Raw genomic sequence first — 26,753 nt, forward strand, 5'->3', positions numbered from 1 at the left:
GTTGTATACAAATGTAACAGATTTCTTAATGTTTACGTTGTATCTTGTTACTTTACTGAATTCATTTATCAGTTCTAATAATTTTTGGGTGAGATCTTTTGGGTTTTCTATATATAGTATTATGTTATCTACAAATAATGACAGTTTTACTTCTTCCTTTCCAATTTAGATACTTATCATTTCTTTTTCTTACATAATTTCCCTGGCTAGGACTTTCAATATTATGTTGAATAAAAGTGGTGAAAGTGGGCATTCTTGTCTTGTTCCTGCTCTTAAGGAGAACACTTTTAGCTTGTCCATATTAAATACAATGTTAGCTGTGGGTTTGTCATATATGGCCTTTATTATTTTGAGGTATATTCAGTCTAGTCCCACTTTGCTGAGAGTTTTTGTCATAAATGGATGCAAGATTTTGTCAAATCCTTTTTCTGCATCAATTTATATTAGCATATGTTTTTTAACCTTTATTTTATTTATGTGATATATCATGTTAAATTGATTTGTGGATATTGAACCAACCTTGGATCCCAGGAATAAATCCCACTTGATCATGTTGTATAATCTTTTTAATGTATTGCTGAATTTGGTTTGCTAATATTTTTTTGAGGATTTTTGCATCTGTGTTCATCAGGGTTATTGTCCTCTAGTTTTTTGTTTGTTTGTTTGTTTGTTTTTTGTAATGTCTTTTTTTGGTTTTTGAATCAGAATAATGGTGGCTTTGTAAAATGAGCTTGGGAACTTTCCCTCCTCTTGAATTTTTGAAAGAGTTTGAGAAGGACTGGTGTTAATTCTTCTTTGAATGCTTGGTAAAATCACCTGTGAAGGCATGCCATCCGGTAGTTTTGTTTGTAGAGAGTTTTTGATTACTGATTTGATTTTGTTAATATTAATCAGTTGGTTTAGATATTCTGTTTCTTCTTGATTCAGTCTTAGAAGATTGTATGTTTCTAAGAATTTATCCATTTCTTTCAGATTCTTCAATTTGTTGGCATATAATTATTTGCAATATTTTCTCATAATCCTTTGTGCTTCTGTGGTATCAGTTGTCACTTCTCTTTCATTTCTGATTTTGTTTATTTGGGTCCTCTGTTTCTTTGCTTGATGAGTCTGGTTTTTCAATTTTGTTTATCTTTTCAAAGAATCACCTCTTGGTTTCATTGATCTCTGTTGTTTTTTTTAGCTTCTATGTTGTTATTTCTGTTCTGATCTTTATTATTTCCTTCCTTGTACTCACTTTGGCTTTGTTTGCTGTTCTTTTTCTAGTTCCTTTAAGTGTAAGGTTAGATGGTTTGTTTGGGATTTTTCTTGTTTCTTGAGGTAGGCCAGTATTGTTATGAATTTTCCTCTTAGGACCACTTTCACCATGTCACGTAGATTTTGGGTCATTAAGTTTTCATTTTCATTTGTCTCAAGGTATCTTTTGATGTTTTTCTTGATCTCATTATTGACCCATTCATTACGTAGTAGCATTTTATTTAACCGTCATGTATTTGTGTGTTTTTCAGTTTTTCTTCTTGTAATTGATTTCCAGTTTCATATCATTGTGGTATGTATTGAGACTTGTTTTGAGGCCTAACATGTGACCTATCTTGGAAAATGTTCCATGTGCACTTGAAAAGAATGTACATTCTGCTGCTTTGGGGTGAAATGCTCTAAGAATGTCAATTAAATCCATCTGGTCTAGTGTGTCATTTAAGGCTGCTGTTTTCGTGTTGATTTTCTGGAAGATTTATCAATGGATGTCAGTGGGGTTTTAAAGTCCCCTGCAATTACTGTTTTACTGTTGATCTCTACCTTTATGTCTGTCAATATTTGTTTTATATATTTAGGTGCTCCTATGTTGGGTGCATAGATGTTTCCTAGGGTTATATCCTCTTGTTGGATTGATCCCTTTATTATTATGTAATGTCTCTTTGTCTCTTATTATAAACTTTGTTTTAAAATCTATTTTATCTGATATAAGTATTGCTACCCAGTCTTTTTTCCCATTTCCCTTTGCATGAAATACCTTTTTCTATCCCTTTACTTTCAGTCTATGTGTGCCTTTTGATTGAATGAGTCGCTTGTAGACAGCATGGGTACATGTCTTGTTTTCTTATCCATTCAGCTACCCTATCAGTATAATCAGTCTTTTGATTGGAGCATTTAATACATTTACATTTAAAGTGGTTATTGATAGATACATAGTTATTGACATTTTATTGTTCATCTTTATGTTCTTGCCTCCTCCTCCTTCTCCTCGTCCTTCTCCTCCTCCTCCTTTGTCTTTCTTTGTCTTTGTCTTCGTCTTCTTCCAAGAAGTCCCTTTAACATTTCTTGTAATACCGGTTTTGTGGTGATGAACTCTGTTAGTTTTTCTTGTCTGGGAATCTCTTTATCTCTCCTTCAATTTTAAATACTAGCCTTTCTGGCCAGAATAGTCATGTCCTTGTTTTCCATCACTTTGAATATTTCATGACAATACCTTCTGGCCTGCAGAGTTTCTGTTGAGAAATCAGCTGATAGTCTTATGGGAGCTCCCTTATAAGTAATTAGTTCTCTTTCTTTTGCTGCTTTTAGGATTCTCTCTTTGTTTTTAATTAAAAACCTTTGTCATTTTGATTATAATATGTCTTGGTTTCGGCCTATTTTGGTCCATTTTGTTTGGGACTCTCTGTACTTCTTGGGCTTTTATGTCTATTTCCTTCACCAGGTTAGGGAAATTTTCAGTAATTATTTCTTCAAATGAGTTTTCAATCTCTTGCTCTCTTTGTTTTCCTTCTGGTACCCCTATGATGGAAATGTTGTTATGTTGTTGTTGTTTTTTTTATTAGTTTTGTTTTTCCAGAAGTCTCCTAAACTATCTTCATTTTTTAAAATTCTGTTTTCTTTTTGCTGTTCCAATTAGGATTTTTCTGTTACCTTGTCTTCCAAATCACTGATTTGATCCTTTGCTTCATCTAATCTGCTGGTGATTCCTTCTAGTGCATTCTTCATTTCAGTTATCATAATCTTCATTTATGACTGGTTTTTTTTTATGGTTTCTATGTCCCCCTTTTTTTGTGCTTGCTTTCTCTTGAAGTTCTCACTGAGTTCATCCAATTTTGCTCCAAGTTCATTGAGCATCCTTATAACCACTGTTTTAAACTCTGTCTCTGGTAGGTTGCTTGCCTCCATTTTTTTTTTAAGTTCTTTTTCTGGAGTTTTCTGATGTTCTTTCATTTGGAATATATTTATTCGTTTCCTCATTTTGGCAGCCTCTCTGTGTTTGTTTCTATGTATTAGATAGATCTGCTACATCTTCCAGTCTTGGCTGGGTGGCCTTATATTGTAGGTGCCCTGTGGGGCCCAGTGGCTCAATCTCCTTGGTCATCTGCACCAGGTGATCCAGGAATGTCCCTTGTGTGAGTTGTGTGTGCCCTCCTGTTATAGTTTAGCTTTGACTGCTATTGGCACATCAATGGGTAGGATTGACCCTCAGGCTGACTGGCTGTGGAATTTGACCACATCCACAGTTTATAAGTTGCTGTGGGTGGGGGCTTACCCCATGGAGTAGGATTTGCCTCACTGGGCTCTAGTGCATATTGTGATTGTCCTTTGGGTGTGCCACTTATGGGGCTGATTGGATGGTGCTGATGTCTGAATATATTAGTTCTGAGGCTCCTTGAAAGGGGCTCCAGTGTAGGCCCTCCAGTCCTGTGACTGGCCAGGGACTACCTGGTAGGAGCTATGAAGTGATCCGTGGTTGGCTACTGCCTGTCCTAGACCAGGAGGTGCATTGGAGGGGCCACACTGTGAACTGAGAATGGCCACCACCAGTACCAGGCCTAGGGTAACTCTGCAAAAAGCCCAGGACACCCTGAGGCATGCTTTGTCTGCTGGGTCCCATAAAGCTCTGATGCTGATAAATTTCCATGTAGTATGTGAGTTGGGTGAGGTGGGGTCTCAGGGAGTCACCAAGGTGGGACGAGTGGTGTTTACTAGGTTAGATTCTGGTTTGGTGCAAGTACTAAGCCTGGAGCTACTCAGCAAAAGCCTCAGATTACACACACCAAGGCCAGCATCTGCCCGCCTAGGGCCCACAGACCCCTGCGAGTTACCCAAGAAAGAGTGTAATGCAAGCAGGGCTGGCTTCTCACTGAGAAATTGCCTCCAGCATTGCAGGAGTTGAATGGTGCGGGGTCCTAGGGAGTCACCAGGGTGGAGCTCACCAGGCCAATTTAGATTCAGTTTTAGCCCTGTGAGGGAGGGCTTAACACATGACAGATGGTGCCCACCTGTCAGGTGCATGGGAGCAGCCCTTTACACAAGGAAAATGACAACTGTCCCTCCAGTCTTTACTTTGAAACCACATAACTCAGTTTCTTCCTGTATGTCTCTTCATGCCTCCCGAGTAACTCTATCCAATGGAGCCCAGGGTGAGTGTCTGTGAGTGAGTGAGTCTGTGTGTAAGCACTTTAAGAGGATATCTGGGTTTCTTGCTTTTTGTCTCACCTGGATGGTCAGAATAAACACTGTTTTTCACAGCCAGATGTTGTGAGGACTCCTCTTCCAGGCACTTGTACTCTGGGCTAGGGAGGCTTGTGTGGGGCTGGAGTCTCTCGTTCTTTGGTGGGAGGGGTCCTCTTGCAGCTGAGAAATCCCTCCTGATTCTCAACTGCCACACGAAGGTATGGGACTAGACTGTTCTGTGTCTCCGCCCTTCCTACCAGCCTCAACATGACTTCTCGTATATCCTTAATTATAAATTTCTGTTCAGCTGGATTTCAGATGGTTCTCCAGGTTGATTGTTCTACAATTTAGTTGTAATTTCAATGTGATTACTGGAGAAGACAAGCACAGCATTTATCTACTCCACCATCTTGGGTCCAAGCCCCCACCCCAACCTTTATGCCTTTTCACCTATGCTTCATTATAATAACTAGAAGCTCAATGCAATGTTGAATAAAAGTGATTGGAGTAAGCATCCTTACCTGGTTCCTGATCTCAGAAGCAAAGCAGTCTTTTACCATTAACTAAGTAGGATGTCAGCTGAAGGGTTTTTTTTGTTTGTTTGTTTGTTTGTTTTTTTGGGTACTCTTATGAATTGAGGAAATTCCCGTTACTTTCTAGTGTGCTAAGAGTTTTTATCATGAAAAGATGTTGAACATTTTACATTTTCTGATGTTGAACCAACTTTGCATTTTGAGATACAACCTACTTGATCATAATAAATTTTATTTATATTTTTCTGTATCCTGCTGAATTCTGTGTGCTTATATTTTGTTAAGAATTTCTGTGTCTATGCTCATGAGGGGTATTCTTCTCTCCTTGCTATGTCTGATGATTTTGCAATGAAGGTAATACAGGCCTTATCAATTGAGTTGGGAAATACTCCTTCCTCCTCTATTTTCTAAAAGATTATGTGTAATGATTAACATTTCTTTTTAACTTTTTGTTAGAATTCATCAGTAAATATATCTGGCCTGGCATTTTCATTGTGGGAAAATTTTCAATTATGAATTCAATTTCCTTAATTGGCATAGAGCTATTTCATTTTAAAATAAATCATTTTAAGTCAATTTTTGCAATGGACATTTTTCATAGAATTTTTCCATTTTATTTAAGTTGTGAAATGTATTGACCTGTATTTGTTAATGATATTTATAAACTTATTATCCTTTCAATGTCTGTAAAACCTGGAGTAATATACCTCTGTCCTTTTTGATATTTTGTTGCTATCTTTTTCCTTTTTTTAAATTATTACTATCAGTTTTATTGATATTTTTAAAAATCAGCTTTTGGTCTTTTAAACAATTATTTGATTTTTATTTCATTGCTTTCTGTTCTTCACATTATTTATTTTCTTTAGATTGACTTTGCTCTTATTGTTTCCATTGTAAAAATGGAAACTTAGATAATAAATTTTACACTATTCTTATTTTCAATAGAGGCAGTTAAAGTTGACCCCTAAGTACTGGCTTAACTGTATATCACAAATTTTTACACGTTGTGTTTTCATTTATAGTCAGATCTAATCATTTTCAATTTATGTTGTGATTTTTCTCCTTGATCCATTAGTTATTTGGGGGATTTTTCTGATATATTTCAATTATTGATTTCTATTTTTTTATCATATTGTGATCACAAAACATACTCTACATGTTTTCATTCCTTCTAAATTTATTCAATCTTGTTTTATGGCTTGAAATGTGTATTTTGGTGAATGTTCTACTTGAAAGTAGGTGAATCTTGATGTTGGGTGGAGTTTTCTCCACATGTTAATTAGGTTAAGTTGGTTGGGGGTGTTGTGCAACTCTCCTATATCCTTACTGATTTTTCTACTTATTATGTCAATTATTGAGAAAAGAATATTGAAATATGTAACTCAAATTTGTTTATAACTTGTTGATTTGTTTATTTCTCTTTTCAGTTTGCCAGCTTTTGTTTCATGTGTCTTGGAAATATGTTATTAGATATATATACATTTATAATGGTAATATCATACTGCTATATTAAGGTTTTTATCAATATGTAAGGTCTCCATGTTTCTTGTAATTCTTGTTTTCTTATTATCTATTATATCTCATATTAATATAATTTTTCTAGCTTTCTTATGTTGCCATGGTATATGTATTTTTATATGTTTTTATTTTTTACTACTTTGTGTCTCTGTATTTGAAGCTCATCTCTTCTAGAGAGCATGTAGTTTTAAGGTCCTATTTTTAAATCCAGTCCAAAAGTCTCTGGATTTTGACTGCAGTGTTTAATTCATTTATATTTGATTACATGTTTATAAAGTTTTATATTATTTAATTTATACATTTAATTGCTTGATATGTATAAATTTATGTCTGCCAGTTTGTTATTTGTTTTCTATTTGTTTTCTATTTTGTGTGCAGCTCCTTTTCCTTTACGGTCATTCTTTTGTGTGTGTGTTTAGCAAATTGTTTTATTTATTGGCTTTTTAGCTATACTTCCTTGCTATATTTTTTGCAGGTTTCTCTAAGATTTAAATAAACTTCTTTAACTTATTCAAATATTTAAAAGTTAATATTGAATTTATTATTTCTGTTAAAATATAAGTATCTTGCAATGGTATTATATATTTTATCATAAATTATATGTCCTCAAATTCAAAACTACAGTATTATAGATTTTACTTTAAACATATGGAAAATAAAAGAAAAATATTGTTTTTTAAATTTATTCTATATATTTTTAATTTCTGATGTTATTTTTTCCTCTTGTATATCTGGTGTTATTTTTTTTCAGCCTGAAGGACTTTAAAGATAAAAATATATAAAATATATATTATATATAATATACATATATAATATACATGTATATACACGATATATAATATACACTATATAATATATAATATATTATATATTATAGTATTATATATGTATACATATATATGTGTGGGAAACCGTGCTGAAGTGCTAGCAGGTGTTGTTTTGTGAAATGTTGAACCTTTGACTTCCTTGAGTGGTTTGTGCTCCCAGCAAGGCAAAACTTGCTACTTTGAGAAAACAGAAACTGACAAGGTCAGGAAGTGCGGAGCTGGCCAGGAAACACCCCCTTGTTTATCTAAACATTGTAACTATTAGATTGCAGACAGTTCTGTTACTTTTTTGAGGCCCAGAGTATATAAGCTGCAAAAATAAACTTGGGGTGAGGCATTCTACTTAGAACTGAGGCATTCTACTTAGAACTGCATCAGTCTACTTAGAATTGCCTGCCTTCCCCATCCCATCTTTGTCTCTCTTCTTTTATCTCAATCCTCACTCCCCACTTCAGGGACTGTTCGTCTCGGCGGCAGGCACCGACATATATGTATGTGTATATATATATATGTATGTGTGTGTCTGTGTGTCTATATATATATGTGTGTGATATATATATATATATATATATATATATATATATATATATAGTGTCTGTATATACACAAACACTAGGGGTGCCAAAAAATGTATACAAGTGGATACTTACGGTAGGTCAAAGTAGTTCGCCCTAATCAGAAGTGTCCGGACACTGATGGTAACAACTTTGAGCACCTCTTGTACTTGCAGAAGTCAAATGTGACTTGTATTCATGTTTTGTTATTGGTATATATTGAGTGTTACAATTTTAATAGTTTTCTTTTCTTAAAATGTGTATACATTTTCTTGGTACCCTGTGTATATATTTAAGGTTAATATATATATATATATATATATATATATATATATATATATATTTTTTTTTTTTTTTTTTTTTTTTTTTTTTTTTTTTTTGTAGCACAGGACCATCCCCAACATATTCTCTGTTTTCATTTGTTCAAAAATGTATTTTGTCTTCATTTTTGATGGGTAGTTTTACTTCATGTAAACTTCTTGTTTAACATTTTTTCTTTCATCACTTTAAATACATCATTCCAATTTTTTCCCGGTCTTTATTGTTTCTGATTTGTAAGTCCCCTGTATATACTGAGTCATTGTTTTTCACTAGTTTCTTAGGTGATTTTATTTTTTTAAATGTTAGGCTCTAGAAGTTTCATTATAATATGCCTAAGTGTGGTTTTCTATATGTTTAACCTATGTCTAATATTTTTTTATCTTCTTAGATATATAAGTCAATGTTTTTGATCAAATTTGGTAAGCTTTCAGACACTATTTCTTCAAAAACTTTTTCTAACCCTTTCTCTTTGTTTTATTCTTCTTATTGCCTATATATTGGCTACTTGATTTTTGTCCACAGGTTTTTGTGTTTTCTCCATATTTCTCCAGTTTTTCCCCTTCCTTTTCTTTGGATTGGATAATTTCTACTTTTCTATCTTTAAATTCATGCATTATAACATTCTTCCTTCTTATGTCTGTTGTTAATCTCTGGTATTTTAAAAACTATTATTGATTTTGTAAGAATTGACATCTTTATGGTTTTGAGTCTATAAATCTGTAAATGTGACTTACCTCTCTTAGTTTTCTTTCATATCCTTCAAGTATATCTTACATTTTATTCATAGTAGCTTTATACACCATTTCTTAGATGTATTCCTAGGTACCCAGAAGGTTTTCCTCCCTGTTGTGCATAATTTAAGTGTTATCTATTTTTTGTTACATTTCATAATTGGTTATATCTGCATGATAGGAATAGTACTGACTTTTGTAGGTGAATCTGTTATTCAATAGCCTTCCTAGGTTCTCTTATTAGTTTTATTTCTTTTGTGTAGATTCTCTTGGATTTTCTAAATAAAGAATCATACCAATTAGGACAGATTATTTTTTAATCTCTTAGCATTTAAAAAATATTTCTCATTTCTTTTGTTATTGCTCTCTCTCGGGTATTCAGTACAATGTTAGAATCATGGGTGTTCTTGTCTTGTTCATGACTTTAGTGAGAATTCTGTAAAGTTTTACTATTACATTTGTTAGATAACCTTTATCTTCTTCAGGGAATTCCTTTTTTACTAGTTTACTAAGAGATTTTTTAAAATAAATGATGTATTAGTATTGAATTTTATTAAATGCTTATTTTTTGCATAATTTTGATGATTTTCCTGAGATATACTGTAATTTAGCCACAATATACTTAATCATGATATACTATATATATTTTTAAAACATATATAGTATTTAAATTGATTCTCCATTCTTTAATGTTTATTGTAAATGATATTTCATAATTTTATTTTCTTAAACTGTCAGTAGATTAAAAAAAATCAATATTATATTAGCCTTATGACATTATTTACAGAGTTTAACTTTTTCATAATTGAAATATTTTATGTAAAATAGAAAGTTTCTATTCTTTGAACGTGTGGCAAAACTCACATGTAAAGTTTCATTAGATTGATATATTTCTTATTTTTCCAGTTTGGAGGGTGATTTTGACTATCAAATCAATGGTATTGCTTTATTCTATTTCTATTTTTCTATTTCTTCTTGAGTTAAAAATTTTTTATTTACATACATTTAAAAACAATTCTGTTTCCTCTAAGTTTTCAAGCATATTAGTATATAATTGCTTATACTATTTCTTATGGTAACTTATTTTTATGTTTACTTATGTTTATTTTTATTTTTATCTATGTTTTTATTTATGCTATTTATGTTTCCTTATTTCTTTTTTTAACCAGTCTTAGTCAAGCTTTGCATATTGTTTTATGTTCTTCAGAAAAAACTTGATTTTAACATCAGTCTCTTGCATTGTTGCTTTTCATTTCATGTATTTTCTTTCACTAATTTTTACCTTTGACTTTCTTTAGTTAATCTCTATTCCATTTGTATTTACTCCATATTCTATCTTGAATGCTTAGCTCACTTATTTTCTGTCTCATTGATTAGTGTACTTACATTCTACAAGTTTTGATATTTAGCAGTTTTATTTTGATGAGTTTAAAATCTTTGCATTTCATTTTTTAAACTCATGAATTATTTAGAAATTTATAATTTCCTGCCATAGTTTGTGAGTTATTTTTGTTTAATTACTTGTAATTTAATTTAACATTGGTTAAGAACATGTTAATTAAGATAGGCTAGTTCATGCTGCCATAACAAATGACCCTCAAGTCTCTATGGTTTAAAACAGCAAAATTTATATCTTGCCTACACTCTATGACCATCAAAGTTTGGCAGGTAGTTTCTTAGTTACTCATTGTACTTACTTAGACACCCAAGTTAATGAAATAGCCACCAGTTCAAATGTTGCCAGTTGTTACCTCAGAGATTAAGGGAGAGAGGAAGAAAGAAAGCTTTGAATGGTTTCCCCATGGGCAATTGAATGCTCCAGACCAGAAGTGAAACATTTCACTTCTGCTCTCAACTCATTGGCTAGAACTCATCACATAGTCACACCCATTCATAAGGGGAGCGGGTGTAGGAAATACAATCTTACTATGTGCCTGAAAGAGGGGAGAGTTGGGTTAGTTAAACAGCACAATATGATAACAATTGCTAGCGATTTGTTGATACTTCTTTTTCTACCTGGTCAACTTTTGTGAGTGTTGCAAAATATATAAATTCTTTATCTGTGGAGGATTAGGTTCCATAAATAATGGACACATCAAACTTCTGAGCTAACTTGTTCAACCTTGATTTTTATTCAGCATGATCCATGAAATTTTGCTGGAGGTTTATTATAATCTCTCACTATGGCTGTGATTGGTTTTGTCAATTTCTCCTTGCAATAATGTTTGTATATTTTGAATGTTTGTATATGTCTAAGGTCCAATTTATAACTATGTTCTTTTGCTCTGTATCCTTATCTCTACCAAAAATGATAAAAGCATTGATCCAGAGGGTATATAATTTTCCTATACCTGGCCATGTTCACTAATTGACAGGACTTGACACTAGTAGTTATTTGTGGCTGACATACATGATTTCATTTTATCCTTACAGAATCATTGCAAGGTAATTGTGGTATTGTTTTTTCTGATTTACTATTGAGTACATGGATCTCAGACAAGAAACTCAGTCAGGTCTCTTTCCTTGGCCCATGTTGCTTTCAGAAAAGGCAACATTTGAAAAATGGTCAGTATTTGAGATCAAAACAACCACAAAAGACCCATTCTCCCCAGAAGCTGTTTTGATGGATATCTGTGGTGCAAATACTTGTGTAGAAATTAGCTGTTCAAGCTCTGTGTCTTTGCCACTCTATCAAGGTGAAAGGCAACTACCTGGTATTTCATTTACCTGTGCCTTGTTAGCACCTAGCTCATAGAGGAACTTAGCAACATCAGAACGACACGGGAGAAAGGCATATGAGCTGTTTAGTGGAGAGATTTTCCTAGATTGTAACCTTCCTCCTAGTTCTTTCCCTGAAATATTTATATCCTTTTCTGCAGATCATTTCCTAGATCATTCTCATGAGGATCCCATACAGCTGTCCTGAGCCTAATGATTCATGTTCATACTTCATACCTCTTTCTCATGAATCTTGTGGGCCATTTTCCCTCTGGTGTTTCTATGGAGCCTGTCTGACTCCACCGTGTTTTCTCTGACTAAACCCCAGCTTGGGGGAGTCAGCCTGATAGCATAGTTACACTCCCAAGGTGACTGCTGTCTGCAAGGGTCCCCACTCTGCTCATTTTACAGAAAGATTTTGTTTTTAGTATACTAACTGACACCAGAATTTTTTTCTCTATTTTCTGGCTTTATTATATTTTTCTAGTTTTTATTTTTTAAAGTTTTTTTCTGGGTTTCTTGTTCCCAGTGCAATGCAGGACAAAAGCTGCTTGCTATGTAAACTGCTGCAGGTTCAGGGCAATGCTGAACAATGTGAGACATAACCATCTGCAAGGTTCATTAATATTTCACTGCTTTGCATCAGTCTGGGTGCCACAAAACAGCATAATTCATAATTTAATACTGCTGGTGTGCAGTTCCCTGATGCACCATTAATGTTTTACTGTGGTCTGGCCTGTGGATTGCTCTGCATTTGTGCTGGCAGCCTCAGAGGTCAGGCTCTGGGCAGCCCCTCTGGGCCAGGGAGGGGAGAGTAGGCTGCATGGAGCAGCCCAGCTGAGCCATCAATGAGCCAAAGGCACAGGGAGTCAAGGGAGGTTACCCCAGAACTTCCCACAGCTCAATCCACTTCTGTTTTGCATGAAGCTTTCCTACATGGAGGTGGAACAACATTCATGCATGTAAAATTTTCCCAGAAAGAACATTGCAGTGATTGAGATTATACCCAAAATATCAGAACACGAATGCATCATGAAAAATAGCTGGTAGATAAAAAACAATTTTACTTGGTAAGATTTTAAGTGTCTGTATTTCATACTTGTAAGTATATGTACTTATGATTTGGCTTTGTTTTAGGCTTCGTATAAAGCCATCATGGTCTCTAACTTTTGTATATTCAGTTGAATACCACGTCCAATAGATAAGTCAGGGCAGTCCCAAGGAATAGAGGAATTCTGCACTGGCCCAGGCTCTCCAGGCATCACACCCTGGGTAAGTCCATCCAGTTTCCTGAACTCCCTCCCTTTCATATGTCTTGCTCACCTGCCCTCCATATACCGAAACAAGCTCTTGGTGATCCGCCCCTTAGAAACACTTCAACTTCAAATTTATTTTTTCTTCTCCAAATCATTTCTGGTATCATCCAGCAGGAGGGGAATGATTTCATGCGAGGTGTGAGAGCCTTCTTAGTTTCTGAAACCATACCTAGTGGGTGACTCACTGCCTTCTTTAGTTAGCTAAGAGGCCAGGCTTGGGGCCACAGGGTATGCCTCATTTATCATCATTTATTAATGAGGCTTACCAGACCTTTCCATTTATTGGCTACTTGGTTCTGAGCCTAGAGACTTCCCTTGTCAGCCATTATTTTTATAAGGCTACAGAAATTCTTCACTTTTCTCAATAAACTTTACCTAGTTTTCCCACTAAGAATTTGACCAACACCTAAGAATGTGTCAATGACTGGGCAGTGAACACAGGGGAAATGGACGGGTACTTCCCATCTCTGGATCTTTAGTTTCTCAATTGCTTTGCACATCCTTTTCATGGGGGTGGTGAGCACAAAACTTTGGAGCCAGGCAGGATAGATGACCGGCTTAGGAAGGCAGAACCAACGTTTATTGAAAAACTTTCCATCTGGTATCATGGTACCTTTGATGTAGAGATATCTCACAAGGACCTCTAGACACAGTATGGAAAGGAGTCTCCTCAAACCTGGCTGATGTCAGATTTACCTGGAGGGATTTAAATACATAGAAATTCTTGGACCCTGGCCTCCTAAATCAATCTTGGGGTGAAATCCAGAGGCTATATTTTTAAACAAAAGCTGGAGGGATTCTGATAATTAGCCAGTTTTAGGAGCCAGTGGGTTAGACATATTGTCCGCAAACACAGATCCATGACCAGTACTTCAGAAACCACTGAGACACTGATGAAAAGCAATATTTTTTGGGCCCTTGATCTATATGGTTGTGGGGACAGAGTCCCAGAGAGCAGTTTCCAGGCTCTCGGCCTCACGTGGAAAGGTGCTCACTCAGGTAGTAAATGGCCATCAACTGTGATTGGATGGCCATCAGCTGTGGCTAGTTGGCCGTCAGCTGTAACCAGTGAGCCATTGGCCACTAATATAACTGCTGTGGCTACGCTAGCAGAAAATGGGGGCTAGCAAGAAGATGGTGGCTGAGCTGGCAAGCGCGATTGCAGTTAGGATGGCAGGTTGCGGACAGTGTGGATCCAGCCTCCAGTGAGACTATAGTGATGCCAGAGAGAATATAGTGGTGTGACTCCCCTACCTATGGCTCCGTGGGTGTTCCTTTTTGGCCTCAGCATGTCCTGCGTTCTTATGTGGGGAGCGGGAGCTGAGACCCTGTCTGATGACTGCGTGCATGACAATGATCCAAGAGGTGAATTTTGGGGTTCAGGAATTGATACTTTTTCAAAGCTCTTCTGTTGACTCTGATGATCAGACAGGTAGGTAAACTTCTGGAATAGAGGCAATGGAGAGCAAAAGGTTGAAAGCCCACATAGGGGCTGCTGCATAAGCAGTGAGAATGGCCTGCACTAGGGTGGGGGCAGGGCCACAGGATGGGAGGGTCAGAGATTTAGGGGACTCCACCAGACTGGTAGCTGAGTGAATTTTAGTCTCCTGGAGGTCCTTACCTTGGGGAAGTGAGTATTAATAAGAAACAGAAGGCAGGAAAATAAAGAGAGCTTAGGGGTGAAAATCATGATTTTGGTTTGGAGCATATTGGACTTGAAGTGCCAATGGAATTTTATCCAGAATCCCTCTGAGTAGGTGAAAAAAAGCAGGACTGACAGTCAAGAAAGAAGTCAGACAGATCTTGAGCTGCCTACCTGGTAGGGCATTAAAAGTGTGGGCATGAATATCATTCATGTTGGTGACATTCATCGTCCACAAAGCAAGCTTGGTAAGAGAGACAGAAAGAGATCCTCAGGGAAGCTATTGGTGCTGATCTTAAGTACTTTTAAAAGGGTGAACCTGTATCTTAGGTGCATGGGAATCATGGGAGCAGTTCTGGCTCTGCTGGGTGATGGCTTGTCTTGTCTATAAACTGCAACTTGGATTACTTATGAGGATGAGCTCAAATAGTTGATCCTCTACTGAGAGCCACCCCCTCTACATTCCTTCTGAGACCCTGAAGCTCCTGGACTATCTGAGCTTCCAGGCTCATCTCTCAGTTAGGTTTGGAGATTGGTTGGTATCCTTTTAATCCAAGGTGACAATGCCATTTATAAGCATAGAGCCTGATACTTCCTGGGTAATGGAAAGACATCTTTTAAAAATATAACTCAACTAGGACGGAGAGAGAAACTCTTTTAAAGTATTGTGCCAATGAGATGTGAATCCCCACAGTGGAGAAAATTCCATTATCTTTTAGGGTTTGTCCTGGAGGTCAGATCTCATTCATGGCCTCTTTTCCCTCTCCTCCTGCATTCGGAAAAACTGAAGCCACTTCCTCATAGGATTTTCCCAATCTTATGTTTTTCCTTCCTAAATAGCAACTGAAATTGGACCCTAGCAGAAAATGATGTCCATGCACAACAGAGTCTGGGAAGAATGTGAGACCAGATCCTGGTGAGAAGTAAAGAAACTGAAAGGTCTGAGAGGCTACGGGAAGGGGACAGAGAGTGTGGAGGAAATGATTGCAGACTGCTGACCATAGGTGGGGCGGGCCGCCTGGCTGGTTCATCTGTGTGAGACTGCATGCAGGCACCGAGTCCTCAGAGACATGGAATAGAATAGAACACACAGCCTCTTCCAAATCTCAGACCTTTGCTTGATATAATAAGGTGACTAAGTGCTCTTCCAGAATCCATGTGTTTGCTGACATGAGGCTGTGTTCCAGCCACCAAGCCTGCTTAACTCACTGAATTGCAGCTGCCAAGCTGTGCTGGAGCTCTTTCCCAGAACTAGCCTTCTGGCTCTTTCCAGAATTCCAGCTCCACAATCTTGGCTCTGCTAACCTGGCCTGGGACTCAGATGCGGTCCTCAGCTGCTCCTTCTTCACCTTGCCCTCTTTCTCCTGCTTTCTAGTGGCCCCAGCCACACTGCTCTCTCATGGACAGTTGGTGATAGAAACACTTGTGTATCTCACAGTTTCCTGGGTGAAGGTGGCCTTTCAGAAGCCCTTTCCAAGACTGCAGTGTGGGACAGACAGCAGGGGCCCAGAGCTACTGAAATATCATCTGTAATTTCCGTTCCTTCTACTGTGTCAGAATCTGGGACATTTAACTTCAGCTCCTCCCTTTGGCAAAGGATGTTAAAGTAACATGAAGTTTTAGCTCTAAATCTTTGCCTAACATCTCAAGGAGGTGGGAACTTGTTATGAGTCCTGAAACCCTAGATGTGTGGGCACTGCAGTCCGGGCAGGAGGAAGTCTGCCTGCACTCACAGCAAGCCCCTGCGCAGGTGCTTGGCTAGTAGCTGTGAGAAGAGCAAAGGTCTGGGAGCTGTGACCCTCCTCATGCAGTCCCATATTTCCTCAGCCTCCTAGCTGGTGTTACTTACCGGTATTGCCTGACAGAATGAGAATTAGAAATGTGGACATGTGTACTTTGGGGTAAGTCTCCTCACAACGTATTAAAAAATTCTCCTATACCTACCCATTTTCATTACCCTAAAGATGATTCCTCTTTTTATAATTTTTTTTTTGTATTAGTTTCAGGTTTACAAAACACCATAATGATCAGACAATTATACCCCTCACAAACTGATACCCCCTCAAGTCTACTACCCCTCTGATATTATATATAGCTGTTACAATACCATTGACTATATTCCCTATGCTGTACTTTACATCCCATGACCATAACCATATATATATGTGTATGTGTGTGTATATAGATGTATATATGTACATATATAGATATACACACACACTCATATATATAAATTATATAAATAAATTATATAATGCATTTTGGATACACACACACACACATATATATAAATTATATTTGTATTATATATATTATATATATTTAATTATAGTCGATATTCAATATTATTCTACTTCCGGTATACAGTGCAGTGGTCAGACATCTACAAAATCTATGAAGTAATTTCCCCCGATAAGTCCAGTACCTGTCTGGCACACTAAATAATCTTTATAACATTATTGATTATATTCCCCATACTGTATTTCACAACCTCATGACTATTCTGTGACTACCAATTTGTACTTTCTAATGCCTTCACCTTCTCCTATTTCCCTCAACCCCACACCCTCCCATCTAGCAACCATCAGTTTTTTCTTTGTATCTATGATTCTATTTTTGTTTTGTTTGCTTGTTTATTCTGTTCTTTAGATTCCACATATAAGTGAGTTCGAATGGTGTTTGTATTTATCAGACTTATTTTATTTAGCATAATATCCATTAGATCCATCCATGTTGTTGTAAATGGTAAGATTTCATTCTGTTTTTTTTTTAATTTATTGGGGTGACAATTGTTAGTGAAATTACATAGATTTCAGGTGTACAATACTGTATTACATCATCTATAAATCCCATTGTGTGTTCACCACCCAGAGTCAGTTCTCCTTCCATCACCATATATTTGATCCCCCTTACCCTCATCTCCCTCCCCCCACCCCCTTGGCCCTCTGGTCACTACTAAATTATTGTCTGTGTCTATGAGTTTTTGTTTCTCATTTGTTTGTCTTGTTCTTTTGTTGTTTTTGGCTTATATACCACATATCAGTGAAATCATAGGGTTCTCTGCTTTTTCTGTCTGACATATTTCGCTTAGCATTATACTCTCAAGATCCATCCATGTTGTCACAAATGTTCCTATATCATCTTTCCTTAATGCCGAATAGTATTCCATTGTGTATCTATACCACAAGTTCTTTATCCATTCATCTATCGAAGGACATTTTGGTTGTTTCCATGTCTTGGCCACCATAAACAAAGCTGCAATGAACATTGGCACACACGTGTCTTTATGTATAAATGTTTTCAGATTTTTGGGGTAGATACCCAGGAGAGGAATTGTTGGGTCATATGGTAATTCTATTCGTAATTTTTTGAGGAACCTCCACACTGCCATCCATAACGGCTGCACCAGTCTGCATTCCCACCAACAGTGTATGAGGGTTCCTTTTTCTCCACAACCTCTCCAACACTTGTTACTATTTGTTTTGTTGATGATAGCCATTCTGACTGGGGTGAGGTGATATCTCATTGTGGTTTTCCTTTGCATTTATCTGATGATTAGTGACGTTGAGCATTTTTTCATATGTCTATTTGCCATTTGTACGTCTTCTTTGGAGAAATGTCTCTTCAGGTCCTCTGTCCATTTTTCAATTGGGTTGTTTGTTTTTTTGTTGTTGAGTTTCATGAGTTCCTTGTATATTTTGGATATTAGTCCCTTATCGGAGGCACTGATTGCAAAAATCTACTCCCATTCAGTTGGTTGCCTCTTTATTTTGTTGATGGTTTCTTTTGCTGTGCAGAAGCTTTTAAGTTTCATATAGCCCCATTCATTTATTTTAGCTTTTACTTCCATTGCCTTTGGAGTCAAATTCAAAAAATGCTCTTTGAACCCAAGGTCCGTAAGTTTAGTACCTATGTTTTCTTCTATGCAGTTAATTGTGTCAGGTCTTATGCTTAAGTCTTTGATTCATTTTGAATTAATTTTGGTACATGGTGACAGACAGCAGTCCAGTTTCATTCTTTTGCACGTGGCTATCCAATTCTCCCAGCACCATTTATTGAAGAGACTGTTTTTCCTCCATTGTATGTTTTTAGCTTCTTTGTCAAAAATTATCTGTCCATATTTATGTGGTTTTATTTCTGGGTTCTCAATTCTATTCCATCGGTCTATGTGTCTGTTTTTCTGCCAATACCATGCTGTTTTGATTATTGTAGCCCTGTAGTACAAGCTAAACTCAGGCAGTGTGATACCTCCAGCACTGTTCTTTTTCTTTAAGATTGCTTTGGCTATTCGGGGTCTTTTGTGGTTCCAAACAAATGTGATGATTTTTTTTGTTCTATTTCTTTAAAAAATGCCATTGGGATTTTGATGGGGATTGCATTAAATCTGTGTATTGATTTGGGTAATATGGCCATTTTAACTATGTTGATTCTTCCAAACCATGAGCATGGAATATCTTTCCATTTCTTTGTGTTGTCTTCAATTTCTTTCAAAAATGTCTTATAGTTTTCAGCATATAGGTCCTTCACATCCTTGGTTAAGTTTATTCCTAGATATTTTATTCTTTTTGCTGCAATTGCAAAGGGAATTGTTTTTTGTATTTCTTTTTCTGAGATTTCATTGTTAGTATATAGGAATGCAATGGACTTTTGTACGTTGATTTTGTAGCCAGCAACTTGACTGTATTCGTTGATTGTTTCTAATAGCTTTTCAGTGGAGTCTTTAGGGTTTTCTATAGATAGCATCATGTCATCTGCAAAGAGTGATAATTTAAATTCTTCATTCTCAATTTGGATGCCTTTTATTTCTTTCTCTTGCCTGATTGCTCTGGCAAGGACTTCCAACAGTATGTTGAAAAGAAGAGGTGATAGGGGACAGCCCTGTCATGTTCCTGAACGTAGAGCAAAGGGCTTCAGTTTTTCACCATTAATTATGAGATTAGCTGAGGGTTTGTCATATATGGCCTTTATTATATTAAGGTATTTTTCTTCTATACCTATTTTATTAAGTGTTTTAATCATAAATGGATGTTACATCTTGTCAAATGCTTTTTCTGCATCAATTGATATAATCATGATTTTTGTCCTTTAATTTGTTTATGTGATGTATCACAATGATGGATTTGCAGATGTTGAACCATCCTTGTGCCCTGGGGATGAACCCCACTTGGCCGTGATGAATAGTCTTTTTAATGCATTGTTGTATTCGATTTGCTAGAATTTTGTTTAGGATTTTTGCATCAGTATTCATCAGAGATATAGGTCTGTAGTTTTTTGTGTGTGTGTGTGTTGTCCTTACCAGGTTTTGGTATCAGGGTAATGTTGGCCTCATAAAATGAGTTAGGGAGTACTGACTCTTCTTCAATTTTTGGGAAGAGTTTGAGCAGGATTGGTATTAGATCTTGTTTGAAGGTTTGGTAGAATTCACTAGTGTAGCCATCTGGTCCCGGACTTTTGCTTCTGGAAAGGTTTTGGATAACTGATTCAATTTTGTTACTGGTGATCGGTCTGTTTAGATTTTCCAGTTCTTCATGGTTCAGCCTTGGAAGGCTATATGTTTCTAAGAACTTGTCCATTTCTTCTAGGTTATTGAATTTGGTGGTATATAGTCCTTCATAGTATTTTTGGATGATCCTTTGTATTTCTGTGGTGTCTGTGATAACTTCCCCTTTTTCATTTCTGATTTTGTTAGTTAGTGTCTTCTCTCTTTTTATCTTAGTGAGTCTAGCCAATGGTATGTCGATTTTGTTAATCTTTTGAAAGAACCAGTTCTTTGTCACATTAATTTTTTCTATTGTCTTTTTGTTCTCTATTTCATTTAGTTCTGCTCTGATTTTTGTTATTTCCTTTCTTCTGCTGACCTTGGGTTTCACTTGTTCTTCTTTTTTCTAGTTCTTTATGTTGTAACATGAGGATATTTATTTGGGATTTTTCTTGTTTCTTGAGATAGGCCTGTAATGATATAAATCCCTCTTAAAACTGCTTTCGCTGCATCCCCAAAATTTTGGTAGGATGTATTTTGATTGTCATTTGTTTCTATGTATTTTGATCTCTCCTCTAATGTCTTCTTTGACCCAGTCGTTCTTTAAAAGTATATTGTTTAAATCTCCATGTATTTGTGTTTTTTTCTGCTTTCTTTTCTCAGTTGACATCCAATTTCAAAGCCTTGTGATCAGAGAATATGCTTGGTATAATTTCAATTTTCTTAAATTTGCTGAGGCTGTTTTTATGCCCCAATTTATGGTCTATCCTTGAGAATGTTCCATGTACACTCGAAAAGAATGTATAGTCTGATGTTTTAGGATGAAGTGCTCTATATATGTCAATGATGTCCATTTCATCTAATGTGTTATTTAGGGCTGCTATTTCGTGATTTATTTTCTGTTTGGATGATCTGTCCATAGCTGTCAATGATGTATTTAAGTCCCCTGGTATAATTGTATTTTGGTCAATTTCTCCCTTTAGTTCTGTTAGTATTTGCTTGGTATCTTTCAGTGCTCCCTGATTGGAGCATAGATATTGATGACTCTTATGTCTTCTTGTTGTATAGTCCCCTTTACCATTATGAAATGTCCATCTTTGTCTCTTTCACCCTGAAGTCTGTTTCATCTGATATCATTATGGCTTCACCTGATTTTCTCTGGGTACCATTTGCTTGGAGTGTCAATTTCCACTCTTTCACTTTGAGTCTATGCTTGTGCTTGTAGCTGAGATGTGTCTCTTGGAGATAGCATATGGTTTGGTTTAGTTTTTTGATCCAGTCTGCTACTCTGTGCCTTTTTATTGGTGAGTTCAGTCCATTTACATTTAGGGTGATTATTGATACGTAAGGATTTCCTGTCATTCTACCTTTAGTTTTCGGGTAGGACTCTGTCTCCATTGTTTCTTTGCCTTTTTTTGTTGTCTATTATTTCTGTCTGGTGGTATTGTATGATGTTTCTCTCTGTTTCTTCTTTTATTACAGTATGTATTTCAGTTCTGGATTTTTTTTGAGTAGTTATCCTTAAGTTTATGGAAAAGAAAGTTTGGTATTTAGAGTATTCCATTTTCTTCAGCACGCTTACTTTCTCTATTCTCATATTCCGGTTCAGGCCTATACTCTCCCCCTTTTTATGTTTCGGTTGCCACAAATTGTCCATGTTGATGGTGGTCTAATAGCCTCCTTTAGTAATTCTTGTAGTGTAGTTCGTGTATTAGAAAATTCCCTCAGCTTCTGTATGTCTGGTAAGGTCTTTATTCCTCCTTCATATCTCAATGATATCTTTGCTGGATATATTATTCTTGGCTCATAATTTCTCTCTTTCAATAGTTTGAATATTTGGTTCCACTCTCTCCTGGCTTGGAGAGTTTCTGCTGAAAAATCTGATGATAATCTAATGGGCTTTGCTTTGTAGGTTACCATCTTCTTTTTCCTGGCTGCCTTGAGGATTCTTTCTTTGTCTCTGATTTTAGACAGCTTCAATACAATGTGCCTTAGAGAAGGCCTGTTGGGATTGAGGTAATTAAGTGTTCTATTTTCTTCTTGGATTTGAGGCTCCAGTTCTTTCCACAAATTTGGCAAGTTCTCATTGACAATTTGTTTGAATATATTCTATGTTCCCTTCTCTCTTTCTTCTCCTTCTGGTATGCCCATTATTCTTATATTGCTCTTTCTGATGGAGTAGAAAGTTCTTGTAGTGTTCTTTCATTCCTTTTAAGTCTCAAGTCTCTTTCTTCTTCCATCTGTGTAATTTCCAGGTTTCTGTCTTCAATGTCACTGATTCTTTCCTCCATCTGGTCAACTCTACTACCTAAGCTGATTATTTCATTCTTTATGTCTTCTATTGAGTTCTTAATCTCCAGAAATTCTATTTGGTTCTTTTTTAAAATTTTAATCTCTTTCACAAAATGCTCATGGTGTTCTTTGATTGTGTTCTTAGTTCATTAAACTACCTTTCTGTGTTTTCTTGCATCTCGTTGAGTTTTTTCAGAACTGCAATCTTGAATTCTCTGTCAATTAAATCATATATTTTCATATCTTTCAGTTCCTTTTCTGGAGACTTTTCACTTTCTTTCTGAGCTGGCTTGTTGCCTTGGTTATTCATGTCAATTTCTTATTTACTATTTCTCTTCCTAGACATCTACAGGAGTGACTTCTGGAACAGGTTGATAGGAAGAGGTCTTTCTTTTGTTTTCCAGTACTTGTTGGTAGAATGTTTTAGTTTTTTCTCTGACTGAAGCTTTTTTTTTTTTTTCTGTCTCACACTGTAGTGCTATGTTTTCTCTGCACTATTCCAGCTTCTCACACAATGGGGGGATTCCCTGGGAAACGGGCTTTTCCTCTGTTAATAGTTTGCCTGGGTTATAGGGCTCCACATTCCTGTGGGGATGCAGAGAGCATTTGAAGTTCCAAAGCTCTTTCTGCACCAGATTCAGAGCCCGTATGTTGCAGCAGTTCTGTTTACTGTTGCAGTGATCCACCCAGATAGGTGGGGCCAGGGGCGCGGTGAGTTGTGAGAGGTGGCCCAGAGCAATGGCTGGGACCAGCACCACAGCTGGTCCCACTTCCACAGCTCCCTCTCCTTTTCCGGAACTAGTTGGGCTGCGAATCTGTATGTGCGGTCCACAGTTCTCAGAACAGCAAATATTCTGTTCTTTTGATCTGACACTGCTACAGTTCTGCTTCTAGCACTGGGAAGGTGGGGGTGGGGCAAGCTCTGGGAGGGTAGGGAGGGGGTGGCTAGTCTCAGTGCCTAAAGTTTCCATTCTCTGCTCAGTGGAGAGGGCTTAAACCACCGTTCTCAGCCTTCCTCCCTCAGTCTTTTTTCCGAGGTCTCTGCCGTGAGCGTTGTTTTCAGCCGTGTTATATGCTGCTCCCTCAGCCCTGTGGCCCATAAGCGGAGCCCTAGCAGTCCGAGTTCTTCCCTCTCCCACAGCTGCGGTAATTCCGGGATGCAGCGAGTTTGGAGTACTGAGCTAGGTCTGCGTCCTGCGCCCACCTGGCTCCGTCTGCGCACTTCTCCCTTCCCTCCTCCCCTGCTGACGCGATTCACTGAGGTGAATTCAGTAGTGGGCCTCTTTGTCTTGCCTGTCTGGTGTGCAGGGAGTCTTTCGTGGAGTTATAGTTGTTCGATTAGTTGTAAATTCTAGGGGAACTTTACAGAGGCTCACCTCAAGCCGCCATTTTGATGATGTCTCTTCAGGAGAGTGTCTTTAGAAACAGAAATGCACCATATCTCCTGCTTCTCCACCATTCCTCCACTCCAGTCTGTAAGCAGGCAGCTTGCATTCCAGCCCATCGACCTCTCTGCTACCCATGGCTAACCGGAGGCCAGTGGAACCCAAACTCTGTAGGCCTAGGCTCCCTTATGTTCTCAGCTTCTTCTCCCGTATCAGGAGGCCCTAACAATTCATTAGCCACCTCAACTGTCCACACTAGGGGTTGCTGGCCCCAATCTACACCAGTGTAGTCCTTTTCTCCATGAGCTTTGAGCTGCTTTCCCAAGGAAAGGACATTTCCTTACTACAGCAGGGGCAAACCAAAGGTACAATTGTACCTGGACTCATCATACAAACTTGGTGTGCACTAAAGGACACAAGACTTACAGAGGCTTCCAGCCCATTGACATAGTCATGGCAACTGCTGTCATGAAACATAGAGGAGCACTTAGCAAGTCTGGGGGGTGCCAGGAAGAAAGGACAAACACACACACACACACACACACACACACACACACACACACACACGGGGGGGGGGGTATTAATTGGGCTCTTGCCAAGGGTGGAAGTGGTGGGAGCAGGAAAGAGACTTGTTGTCACTTTTTGGGTCCCCTGGGCTAAGATCCTCAGCTGAATCAGATAGATTGCTCTCTCTTGTCCAATCCCCCTCACCACTGCCGTATGCCTAACAGGTTTTATAGATATTACTGTGGGGAAGTGAGAGCTTAAAGTTTCCTAGTCTGTTATTTTGATGACCAACACTCTACATTGTATTCTGTCTGCTATACTGCTTCTCCTCAGTGCACAGTCAAAATTCAGTTTTCAAGTTTGAACCAAGGTTAATAACAGAGGGAAACTGAGCTGCTGAGATCAAGTTTGGTAAGGGAATTTTATTTATTTATTTTTTGAGGCTAGCAAACTGTTTAAGTAGAGGCGGTGAAAAGCTTAATATATTTAAAATTAGGAAGCTAAATAAATGATTCCTCATTGCTCTCCCTTGTCCAATGCCCCTCACCACTACTTCAAGGCTGCACAGCCCTTGTATCACTGGGCTCATCTGATGAAACATCTGCTCCCCACTGGTCTAGAAACTTCTGTTCTCGTGCATCTCTGTCCCCTGTGTTCACTACATGTCTATGGCTGGTACAGCCACTAACATGTTGAGTAAGGGAAATATCTCTCTGCCCAGCCCGAAGAGTGGAAAACAAACAAACAAGCAAACCCGTCCCATCCCTTCTGTGAAAGCACGGCCTTAATGGAGGCTGGAACAAAGGAGTGTAAATGCTGGGTGGGAATTATTTCCACATCAGTCCCTGAGCTGCTGTATGCCTAACAGGATGGTGAACATAACTAGCACTGATATTTTCTGGGTGTACTTGGAAAATCTGGGTCAAAAGGAGAAGCCTGACCATTTTCCAAAGATGGATCAATTCAGAAGTGAGAGCAAATCCCTTCTCACCTGTTGTTTCATTGTCAGGGACTCAACCATCACCTGTCCACATCTGTATTCTCATCCAGAGACAGTCTGAAACAAAAAGAGGCCATGACTTTTAAACACTGCTAGATACACTGGTCATGAATTCCCTGACGTTCACCTGGGAATGACCCTCTCCGAGCCCATCCCTCACTCATATGCAGAGTTATCTAAGACAAACGGGAACCCCCTCTTCTCCTGAGGTCAAAAGGAAGGAGGCTTTGGCTACTCTGTGCATAGGGAAGAAAATATTCTCATTTACCAATAACAAAATAGAAGCCACAAAGTGTTATATTTTAATAAGACTGCCTGTTTAGAGTTACTATTTAGTTAATGTGCAATTCCTGGGATTAAAACAAAATCCCAGGAAACCCTCACACTTATTTCTTGGGGAGTCTCATCTCTAGTGCACGGACACCACTCCCCAACTTCCTGTTTAACAATTCTCGGTGAAATGCACCAGCATTTATTTTCCATCACGCACCCTCCCTGCTGAGCCCTGCCTCCACCTGGGATTCACTTGTCCTCAGTTCTCAGTCCTCTTGGCTCCTCCACATTTGGGATTCAGGCCACATCAAAGGCCTTGGACATGAGGCCAGCCTACTTTGGAATCTATTTCATGGTGGGTGGAACAATACAAGGACACATGTCTTGTTGGAGGGTTTCTGACATCAGGCACTGGAATTCTCCTCACAGGAAAGAAGCAGGAGGACATACATCACAAGCCTTCTGTTGCTCCCATAGCCCCACAGGGCGGACAGCCTCATCCCATATGCAGTGCCGGAGTTTAATTAGGGGGGAATTTAGTTGACCCCTTCAGATATTTTAGTGAAATGATAGTTGGAGTTCTGGCCTAGTAATTATCGCTGGCAGTAACATCTTCATTTCACAATTTATGTCTATAAAAACATTTGTAAACTGTAAAGTTCTACCTAAATCAGTGTTAGTAATTAACTGGACTGCATTCACAAATACTGATACTGTATCAGGAATGGAGTGGATTACACCCCCCCTCATCCTGGAGGTCCCCAAAGAGAAAACTTTTCTGAATATTTTCCAGCTTTTTGCTCGGACCCAAAGCAGTATTAGACCACGACCTCCTTTTTTAGAATTGTATTTTCCTAGGCTTCTCTCTCATCTCAAACTCCTGAGCGCCTTAAACTAATTTGGTCATTGCTTCCAGGTGTCCTTCTCAAAATCCACAAATTAAGTCCTTTGGATTGGTGAGAAGGAAATGAGCTTCTTTGGCAGCTCTCCAAATGAGCTCCCACAGAACTGGAGAACCCGGGTGCTTACTCACATACTCTCACTTTCCCCCAAGAGAAATTATGGGCCTAAAAACCCTCTCTTTGCCCTAAGCTGTGCTGCCTTGGGGGAAGGGAGATGCAAGTAAAATCTAGTGCTTTCTCCTACCCTCTCTAATGCATCCAAATTCTTTTTTTTTCCTTTTTCCTCCAACAGCATGTTTTCAGGGGCTCCTGGACTGTGGTCAA

Source organism: Rhinolophus hipposideros (assembly GCF_964194185.1).
Source record: "Rhinolophus hipposideros genome assembly, chromosome: 17".
In the NCBI taxonomy this organism is placed as follows: domain Eukaryota; kingdom Metazoa; phylum Chordata; class Mammalia; order Chiroptera; family Rhinolophidae; genus Rhinolophus; species Rhinolophus hipposideros.